Source organism: Geospiza fortis, unplaced genomic scaffold, assembly GCF_000277835.1.
Source record: "Geospiza fortis unplaced genomic scaffold, GeoFor_1.0 scaffold120, whole genome shotgun sequence".
Taxonomy (NCBI): domain Eukaryota; kingdom Metazoa; phylum Chordata; class Aves; order Passeriformes; family Thraupidae; genus Geospiza; species Geospiza fortis.
The window spans coordinates 3,332,159-3,341,270 of record NW_005054364.1 but is presented as its reverse complement, the minus strand read 5'-3'; the positions used below and the strand labels follow the sequence as shown (position 1 = coordinate 3,341,270).

The 9,112-nt window shown below is 40.1% G+C and overlaps 1 protein-coding gene across 1 annotated transcript in view; it reads right to left on the bottom strand.

Annotated features, from left to right (window-relative positions):
- Positions 1-9,112, bottom strand: part of STAC (SH3 and cysteine rich domain) — a 72,054-nt gene that overhangs the window by 38,767 nt on the left and 24,175 nt on the right. The gene's annotated exons all lie outside the window — the stretch shown is intronic.

Genomic DNA, 9,112 nt, shown 5'->3' with positions numbered 1-9,112 from the left:
AATGACTTTCTGCCCCAATATCACTGGTAGTGACCCCTAGATGCAGGGAAAGGGAGACTTAGGGAATGAAAGGCTAGTGGGGAGGGAGGAAGTTAGTGTAAGAAAAAATAAATAGGGTAAAATCTGTAATGTCATTGTTTCTTCTATAAAACCCGGTACCCAGATGCTCTCCACATTGGAATTTTTAACAGTGTAATAAACACTGCAAGAAAGGCAATATCTCACCTTGCTGCTGTAAACAGATATTATAACCTGAGAAAATTCATTACTTGACACAAAGCAGTACTGGCCTAAAGCACACCTACAGGTACATTTCCATTTGGCACCAATTAATAATTAAATGAATAAGAAAAACTTCTATCAAATGATGGACACAGACAACTCCCTGCATGTTCTAAAGTAAACTACAATGAAGCCACAATTTTCAACTACATGTCATTTATAATTGAGCATGTCTTCAGAATGAAAAGTCAGGACTCATGTGTTTGCAGCATCCTTCAGTGTACAATATAAACTTATGTCAAGGGGGAAAACAGCTCTGTATTGTGTATACCCGGAAAACTGAAATTTCAGCAGCTCAGAGAAGAGCATTGGTGAAGTTGCAGTAACTTTCATTCCTATTACCAAAGCAGGAAAACATGTGGTGATCCATGTGAGCCGCAAGGATCACTGCTCTCTGAGACATCCTTCTATATTAAGGACAGCAACAAGCAAATGTGGGTAGGCATTTTACTCTACATGATGGCAATGTGCTATTCCTTGCAGAAGCATTTCTGTTAAGTGCCTCATTTTAAGATTTCTGCAACTCAGAGTAAGGTAAAGCTTCTAATAATTTTGCTTCTGGATAATGCTTTTGTCAGATATTCAGCATTGTAATTATCCACATAACAGTCACACTCTGGTAGATAAGGACTCTAAAGAGAAAAATAACGATTTTACAAGAAGGTCAGCTTGAAAGAAGATGCACTTAATTTGCTTATCTGTAAACACCCAACATCCCATGTGAGCTCTGGAAAAGTACATAGCAGGACATAAAAACCCCACTTGCATTCTGCTTCATCCCTTGGCCTTTAAAAAACCTCGAGCTTGCCATTATGCTCTTCACTAGAGCTGATACCAGGAGCAATGGTACCAGGGGCCTACTCACTGCTGCATAGGGTGTTTGGTGGTTTTAATGTATTTTTTGGTTAAAAATCACATGGCTAACATAATATCAAAATATTAATTGTGGATGTTCTAGAAATGCTTATTTTTTTCCGTCTAATTAAGCAGCAAATGTTGGTCAACAGTCTTTAAAGCCTCTTTTGACTGAGGGATTAACTGCAGTTTCATATTAATAGCAATTTCCCCCAAATTAAAGCGAGCTTGAAAATTATCTTGTAACAAATGTGAAACATGTCTGATGTTGTTCAAGGACAAATTAGAATTTATAATATATTTCCACCCTCTTTTTTCAGCTAAGCAGTTCCTGATTATCCAATTTACTGATAACATTCTTGCTTCATCTCAGAGGAGGAAGCCCTCCCAAAGGATAAACAAACTAAATATTTTCTTTTCAATATTTGCTTTAAAGCATGTTTAACTCTTTGTTAACAAAGAAAAGTAATGATTTGATGCAGGGAAAATGTGTGGCTCCCTGTAGCTTTTCTACAAATGTAGGACTTCATGAATTGGATATTTTTTGCCACGTTTATCAAAAAATAGAAGTAGATGGAGCACATCTATACTGCACATACCATATGTGTTTCTATGTCTTCATTTCTCTTTATTCCTACTTTATTTATTCTAACAGACAGAATATCCACTGTTGGGAAATTTTGGGGAGTCAGGATGATATTACCTATACCTGACTGGTCTATAACTAACAGTTAAATGCATACTGTACAGATGGTTAAATTAGCACTTCTTATTTCCAGGAGGCTTTTGTTTGGCCCTTCTTTGGCCCTACAGGGTTCCACTCAGAATTGGAGAGATCTATGCTTATGGAGAAATATTAACTCAAGAAAGAGATTGTAGGATAAGCCAGGTTCAATTCCAATCGAAAAGGGTAAGATTATTATTTTACACCAATTTTTAGCAGATGTGTGATAAAAAAATACAACGTTTCGGTTTCCCTTAAACCTTAGCACAGCATAGGGAGATGACTTAAACAATTCTCACTCACACTGACTCTCAAAAGTGCCAGAAGTTATAAGTGCCCAGAGCCATTCATTGTCGTCAACTGGAGTGTCCTAAATCCAGGAATAAATTTAGTGGAAGAAAGGAGGAGGTAGAGGCAAGGATTGTAGATCACTTAGTAATATATGGGATGGCGCCTGGTACCAGTTATTGAAAAGGTTACACAATGACCCTTTTTCAATGAATCACAGAGTGACTGGTTTGGAAAGGTCATCTGGAGATCATCTAGTCTAATCTGTTGCATCAGGTTCTACTAGAGTATGTTGCAGAGGATAATGGCCAGGTGGGCCTTGAATATCTCTGCAACATGAAACCCCACAACTTCTCTGGACCACCTGGTCTAGTGCTCTGTAACTCTCACAGTAAAAAAGTTCTTCCTCATTCTCAGATGGATCTTCCTGTTTCAGTTTGTGCCTGTTGTCCCCTGTCCTCTCCCAGGCCACTGCTGAGCCTGGCTTCATCCTCTTGCAAACCCCCCTTCAGGTACTTACAAACATTGATGAGATCCCCTCTCAGCTGTCTTTACTCCAGGCTGAACAACCACAGCTCCCTTAGCCTGTCCTCTAAGTGAGGTGCTCCAGGTCCCTAATCATCTTTGTAGCCATCCGCTGGATCTGTTCCAGGAGCTCCATGTACCTCTTGTCCAGGGAGCCCAGAACTGGACACAGCAATCCAGATGAGGCCTCACCAGGGCAGGATCACCTCCCTCAGCCTGCTGGCAAAGCTCTTCCTAATGCACTCCGGGATATCTTTGGCCCTCTTGGTGAAAAGGACGCTGCTGCTCTTGGACAGCTTGGGACTGTTGTCCACTGGGACCCGCAAAGCTGCTTTCCAGCAGGTCAGCTCCCAGCCTGCATTGGTGCCTGGGATTATTCCTCCCCAGGTGCAGGACCCTGCATTTGCCTCTGTTGAATTTCTGGAGCTTCCCCTCCATACAGCTCTCCAGGCTGTCCAGGTCTCACTGGGTGTCAGCACAGGACTCTGGAGTATTGGTCGCTCCTCCTGCTTTTGTAATGTCAGGGAATTTGCTGAGGATGCATCCATCCCTTCATCCAGGTCAGGGATGAGTGTGTTACACAAGACTGGACCTGGTCCCAGCCCGTGGGGAACATCACTAGCAGTGAGTCTCCAACAGGACTCTGTCTCTACCCATTCAACCAGTTCCCAATCCATATTAACATCCGCTCATCCAACACTTTCTGAGATTGCCTACAAGGATGTTATGTGAGACAGTGTCAAAAGCCTTGCTGAAGTCAAGGTAGTCAATATCCACCAATTTCCCCTCACCTACCCAGCCAGTCATGCCATCACAGAAGACTGTCAGATTGGTCAGGCAGCATTTTGTGATTTTTCCTCACAAATGAACAAAAGGATTCAGCTGGTTTTGAAAGTTGCTTTCAATAGGGAAACTCTTAATAATAAACAAAACAAATTTATGCTGTAGTAGTAATAATGTCTCTGGAAAATAGATGTGGGAAGGCTTGGCTGTGACTACACAAGCCCTGCTCCAAGGATATGTCCCCCTTGCTGGAAGTTCTTTACCCTTCTCTACAGGAGACAACTTTGTTCTGATGAAGTGGCAACATGAATCTCTTCCCTAAAGGTCGTCTGTGTTGGGAGATGCTAGAGAGACTAGAAAGAGTGGAGGGCAGGACTGAATGAATAATATTATTTTTATCCTTCATCCTGCAATATAAGTAAAAATGCCTTTTTTTGTTTTTGTTTTTTCCAAGATCTCTGTCCAAAGAGACTTCTAAACTACCATAGCCTTGGAAAAAGCCAGCTACAGTCGTGCTTCTAGGAGTACTTCTACTTTGTCTTGCTGCCAAAAAGTGGTGATCAATCTGTGACCATTTACTCCACCTTTGTCTACCTGGATAATGCTGGATGTAGGCAGGTTTGGACCAAGCCAGAATTCCTACTTCATGAAATGAGGCAGCAAGCTTAAAAAAAGTCAAGCATATTTTTTAGGAGAGAGCTGATCAGACTGGAGGCAGAAAGCACTGTGTCATAGTTCCTGTGAAATTTTTCTATATTTAATAAACATCCACATAAATTACAGTTATATAAACACTTCCTCTAACCGTGGAGTTTTTCCAGTACTTATTAGTCGCAGTTACTGATAGTCTAAGAGAAGAAGTTCAAATGCAGGATCTAACAGAAAAAAGGCTTCATAGTTTCAATCTAGACCTCTTTCTTTCCTTCCTGCATTTGAAAAACTTGCCCAATTTATCAACCTTGACCCTAATTTTCTGGAGGATTTTACAATACAGCTTTGGGGATAAAAGTGGTTGAAAGTTCTAGCGGCCACAACTGCACAGTGAAATACAGAAATACAGGCTGTTTCTAAAAGACGAAGTGAGAAAGAATTATTCATGGTACTTTTTTGGCTGTCTGAACCTCCAGAATGACTGGCTAAACCAGAACAGACGGTGGTAGGAGTGAGTCAGTTCTGAAGGGATAACACAATTTCACTGCTTAAGCACTACTGATTAATAGACTGAAAGAAAGCTATGCTACAGCCATGTCTTGGTTTTATCTTTTTTAATTGTTTATTTGTTTCTCCTTTTTACTTGTTTATTTGTTTCTCCAACTGCAATCTGGTTAGTTCCCTAAGAGGACAGGTACTGAGTTATTTACCTCCAGAGCAGCAAAGGTCCAGAGAATCTGCATCCCAACCAGAAACCCAGCTGCCTTGAGAACACCTATAAATACATATATGTCAGGGGTGGCATGACCTGGAAGGACCTGGTTTTGACTATTACTGGACATTGCAAACAAAATTTTCTGCTCTTCCTGCAAGTTTGTTCCAGGCAAACATGCTCTAACAGGTATGCAAAAAAACCCCAGGTGTTTGATTAAAATTTTGTGCCATAGTTAAGGTTAATAATGGAGTGAAACAGTTACATATACTTTGGAAACACAAAGAAAGATACAATCTAAACAAGGATATATTTCTTTAAACAGCTTTGAAAGATTGACTTCAAAGTAATATATTTTTAAAAGCAAAGTGCTTTATTTTTTTTGCTGCATTACTTATATTTGACTTTGATGGGAATACATTAATTGCATGTAATATGCTTGGAATATGTGGAAAATTACATTTTTTCCATGTGAATCAGCACAGGAAATGATCTGCAAATGAGTAAAACGTTGAGAATTCTACAGATGGAGGTTTTTCTTAAAAAATACACAATGTTTTACAACTCTAGAGTACTGACATCACATTTTCTTCAACAGCAAATTGTCACAGAGATGATTGATGACACACCAGAGACTGAAGAAGAGCAAGAACTTGCTTCTGATCATAAGACCATAAGACATAATAAGATAAGACATAGGACCATAATCTGATGCAACATTAATTTAACAGTATCTATCTTTGCTGGTGCTAGGTGGTTTTGCCTCCCTTAATTTGCCATTGCCAAAGCTTACCACATTCTTGCTAATCACAGAAAATGGTAGATAACAAAATGCAAACTCTGAGGTATCTGACATGGTTTTCTTTTCACTGTGTTGTAAAAGAAAAACCCTATAAAACCAGTGTCTCCTAAATGATGATCTAGTAATGCATTCCACAAGACACTTTGATTTTCAAAATTTTCCCTTGCTGAGGTTAGATATTAAAATAGTAATAAATACTACTAGTAAAACCAGCAAATTAATGGTTTTCTAAGAGACATACTGTAAGAGGATGTTCAAGGGTGGATATGTTTAGGAAAATATGTAGCCCTCTGTGCAGCTGAAACCCCAGTCCTAAACTAACCGATGCCAGGCACTCACAGCAGCAAAACAGTGAGTGGGAGAAAGGAGTGCAGAGTCTGCTTCAGCACACTATTGATTTGCTCTGAAATTATGAGAATTATTACTGTTGAATTCATTATTAGGAATGATGATTTTATTGGAGAATTAGAAGCTGTAAGAAGGCCCCATTAATGTAAAATGGTTTCTGCATGCACTCTTTAAAGCTCCCTCAAATGTGAAATTTCCTCCATTATTTCATTTGACAGAAAATTACTGCTTCTGTATCAAATTTTTCTTCTGTTTGCTGAGGTGGAACCTGAGTCTCAGTCTAGTACAATTAATAGGAACAGTCCAACTCCTGCCTTTAAAGTGCAGTATGAAGCGCACTATTAATACCTTTTTCTTTTTTGAAATCACATCAATAAACAGATTTTCTTTTGAATATGTTGGATTGTACTCTGGGCTGCATCAAAAACGTTTGAAAGAGTAAGTTTACTCACATATATATATATACTGATTGCGCTGCATCCCAAAGGCAATATTTGGCTACTAGTGCCCAGGGATCAAACAGAGATGATGCACGTATTTTTTTCTAGTAAGAGAATGTTTCAAGTTCTTTAATTTTGCTGTGAAAAGAGCAGCACAGGGAACCTGCTGCCTCTGCTCCATGTGTCCTGCTCACTCTGAAGCTACAGATGGATTCTGCCACATGAGTGAGACTGAAGAAGTCACTGCACATTCATGCTGTGCACTGTTCTTTACGCTGCCGTGTACCAAACAGAGCTGCTTAGTTCATGGATCAGGGTGCCATTTAAGGTGAGCCTGGAATCATTCTTGGTGGCAAAATGAAAGCCATCTAAAGTCAAGACACAATTTTCCTGGAATCTTTCCTCCAGCCTTCAAAACATGTATCTGTCTTTGCCTTTATTCTCATCAATGAGGAATTTAAAGTCGTAGACTCATTACTCTTAAATGTCACTGCCTGTGAAAAATGAAAATAGAGAGAACAAATCGGCTCCATGTTTCAAGCAGTCAGAGTCCCTGAACAGAAATGAGGCTTTTTCAGTCTGTCTTTGGGAGCAGGCTTGACAGGGTTTCCTGAAAGCTGCCTGTTTTGCTTTTCTATTCCTATAACCCACAGTTGCACAACCTATATGGATTAATTGAACAGTAAACAGTTAACATTGAGATCTATCATGCTGATTAAATAACAATACAGCAAAACTAGGCATGAAGGCAGTAAGGACCAAAAAGAGAAGATGGCAGGAATAGAGATGTTTGTCTATGAAAATCAGGGCATCTATACTCTAAGGCATCTTAAGGTAAAACTCTCAACATCTTCTCTGCCTTACCTCCAAGCAAAGATGAGCTGGAGGAGGTCAGAGCAATTCACCTGACTCAGACTGCTACCAGAAAAAATAGGTCACATTAGTTTCTTCAGCAATTATAAAAGGCTTCTTCAGCTAATCAAGTGGCTAAGACACAGAACAGGAAAACAAAGCCCTCAGCAGAGAGAACAGAAAAAAAGTTCAGAAAGCACAGGGGGTTAAAGCCGATGTTTTGAAGCTGAGAGCTGTGCTTCAGGACTTTCCTATTCCAGGCAGACACAGATTGCCCAGCAAAGGAGAAGGGCAGGAATGTTTATGAACTGGATTTACTCTCTGCAAAGTTTGCTGCCAGCAATAATCCGTCATGAGCAGTACTATTTTGAAACACTACTGCTGAGTCATGCAGATTTGTGATGATATTTATCTCCACACAACTTCACACGAAGCTGCCAGAAATTCAAGGAACTTATATTTGCAGTATATATTTGTGAAAATAAGCTTTGATAGAACATCCATCCACATTACTGAAGGAAACAACTTCTGGGCCTTTTCCCATATATAAAGTTATTTCAATTAACTACTTTTCCAGACTTCCTGTCAAATTCTGGACCATGAACTTCCCTGATACTGATACTTTACCGCTTCTCTCTTTCATTTATTTTACCATTTCAAGTAGGAAAAAACTTTAAAAGATTGGAAAAATGACACCAAAAAAAAGTGATTAAAATTCCTTAGTTTCCTTGGATTCAGTACAGCTGTGGTGAAGTGAGAATATAAGTTAATTTATGGAAGCAAGATTGTCTTGCATCAATTTTAATGTTCTGTAGACAGCTGTCTTTTCCAAAGACCACAAATTCCTCACAGAAGTGGGGAATGCTGAACACCCTCATTTGAAAAATGTTTATCAGTCTTATCAGCATCTTTCAAGAGCCTACCACACTGTTACGTAAAAAGCAGTGACTTCCATGCCAGGGGATGTAAGTTCCTGACAGTAAGTTATACAAATTGCAGACGATATTTTGTGCTCAAAGACCTGTATTACTTCTACATGGAGCTAAATCACTAGCATGTTTAGCTCCCTGTCCTGCCTAAAATCTTGGAAATTGTGTCACTCACTTTCACATTGGTAAATTGCCACTGAATTTGCTCCTGCTCTACTGTGCTGGGACAAGTAGATGATAAGTAAGCAGGAAGACCAAATCATGTGCACACCACTAGCCATGAGGATGTGAATTTCCAGGATCAGATTTCTGAATAGCAGCTCTGCTTCCCACTGTCATATCCATGCAGATTCTACACATCCAGGCACTTGCGCTTCTCTTTTGACATCTCCTTGCACAGCCCCATGGATGATCTGCATGAAGGCTGGCTGTTTAGGTCTTCACACTGCACAGAAAACTACCTTATAAGCAGAGCTCAGCGGAGAGGCTTTTTTCTGTACACTAGAGACAATAACAAAATTTTCTCCTGTCTGTCTGTCTGTCAGTCAGTCAGTCAGTCAGTCCCTGGCTGGAAGTTACATACTCATGGACAGCTTCAGAGAGCAGATAGGCCTATCTTTCAAAGGTATAAAGTTACTGTGAGGTTTTGTACATAGGACAGATCGGGTAGAAGTATCCCAAGAAAGTCCGCAGTGCAAATTCAGCTGTTATATTTGGTTTTTGACCTGGTCTCCCAAAATATTCATCCTAGACAGCCAACACCCAAACCCACACAAGCAGATAAGAGCCTACCACCCAGCAGATGCTACTTCTTGTCCCTCAAGTGACATGTGGGACAGCTGGGGGAGGTAGGTATGGTCACCACAGTGAAAGGGAACTGGGAGTGATGCAGAGTGTGAGGGCAGACATGAGGAGGAAGAA